A 2,110-nucleotide genomic window follows, 5' to 3' on the forward strand; every position below is an offset into this window, starting at 1 on the left:
TATGCCCGGCCTATATTTTATTTTTTAAAATTACCCGGGCGTGGTGATGCGCATCTGTGGTCCCAGCTACTAAGGTGGCTTAGGTGGGAGGATCGCCTGAGCATGGGAAGTGGAAACTGCAGTGAGCCGAGAACGCGCCAGTGCACTCCAGCCTGGGTGACAGAGAGAGACCCTGTTTCTAAATAAGCAAATAAATAATAAATAGAAAATAATAACAATAATAATAGCACTTTCCAAGGACAGGGTAATACTGGAAATGTCCAGGATAAGGAAATGGATTAAATAAATCATGGAATATTTCTGGATGGAGTAGTATGCAGTCATTAAAAAATGGTGTTTTCGGCTGGACATGGTGGCTCACGCCTGTAATCCTAGTACTTTGGGAAGCCAAGGCAAGAGGATCACTTGAGGTCAGGAGTTCGAGACCAGTCTGGCTAATATGGTGAAACTCCATCTCTACTAAAATACAAAATTAGTTGGGTGTGGTGGCTGGCACCTGTAATCCCAGCTGCTCAGGAGGCTGAGGTAGGAGAACTGCTTGAACCCAGGAGGCGGAGGTTGCAGCGAGCCAAGATCGAGCCATTGCACTCCATCCCAGGCAACAAGAGTGAGATTCCCACTCAAAAAAAAAAAAAATGGTGTTTTCTGGGACCAGCGTAGGTAACATGGTGAAACACCATCTCTACAAAAAAAAAAAAAAAAAAAAAAAAAAAAAATTAGCTAGGCGTGTGGCACCCCTGTAGTCCCAGCTACTTGGGAGGCAGATATGGGAGGATCACTTGAGCCTAGGAGTTCCAGGCTTCAGTGAGCTATGATCATGTTGCTGCAGTCCTGTCTGGGTGACAGAGTAAGACCCCATCTCTGAATAATAAATAAATATATACATAAGTGATGTTTTCAAAGAATATTTAGTGATGTGGGAAAATGTTCACAATAAAATGTTCACAGAAAAATATCTGGCACAAAGTTGCAGTAAATGTTAGTAATTATTAAAAAACAGGGTATTAGGGAACAATGTGATTTTAAGTTAGTAAAGTGTACGTATCTAACACAAAAGAAAAAAGAAACATTCCAACAGTGATTATCTCAGGAAGGTGGGATTATGAATAATTTTTACTTTTTCCTTTTTTTGGTTATTTTAAAATTTGGTTCAGTTAATATAATTTTAGGCCTAGGAGGAAAAGGTCCTGTTATATTAGCTTTTTTTTTTTTTTTTTATGCTATTGATTCATTCTTTTCGATGTAGAGGTTGCTCTGAGAACCCAGGCGACCCTCCCCTTGGGCAGATACTTGCTTTGAGGAAGCATGGAGAGTGGAAACAGCCTGGTGGGCTGGGATGTTGGACAGCACCTCAGCCCTTCTTCTCCCTGGCAAGTTATGTAATCTTTATGAACCTCAATTTTCCCATCTGTAAAATGGGTGTAATTACCTGAGGCCTTTGCATGAGAATTATGTGAAATAATGCATGTAAAGGACTCGGTACAAGCTGGGGCTCACAGGAAGTTCAGTCACATTTGCAGCTGCAGGAGCAAATTCCTCAGACATAGGACACTCATTAACAAAGGTTGGCTGGGCACAGTGGCTCACGCCTGGAATCCCAGCACTTTGGGAGACCAAGGCGGGCAGATTATTTGAACCCAGCAGTCGGAGACCAGCCCATGCAACATAGTGGGAACCTGTCTCTACAAAAAATACAAAAATCAGCCAGGTGGGGTCATGTGTACCTGTAGTCCCAGCTACTTAGGAGGCTGAAGTGAGAGGATCACCTGATCCCGGGAGGTGGAGGCTGTGGTGAACCCTGATTGTACCACTGCACTCCAGCCTGGGCAACAGAGAGAGACCCTATCTCAAACAAAACAAAACAAAACAAAACAAAACAAGAACACCACCACCACCAAACAAAGAACAAATGCTGCTTCCCTTCCTTGCCCTTGGACACTGTGGACATAACCTAGGTGTTTCTGCAGCTGAGTTGGAACTAACTCAAGAGGTCCCAGACGTTGTCAAAAACTCCCTAAACCATGGTCTGCCCAGTAAAAAAGGCTTCTGAGACAGTGAGAGCCCCTGTTCTGGAGATCTCTGCAGGTGCGATTACCGATTCACTCAACAA

Source organism: Rhinopithecus bieti, unplaced genomic scaffold (genome assembly GCF_001698545.2).
Source record: "Rhinopithecus bieti isolate Rb0 unplaced genomic scaffold, ASM169854v2 scaffold_7681, whole genome shotgun sequence".
NCBI classification, from domain to species: Eukaryota; Metazoa; Chordata; class Mammalia; order Primates; family Cercopithecidae; genus Rhinopithecus; species Rhinopithecus bieti.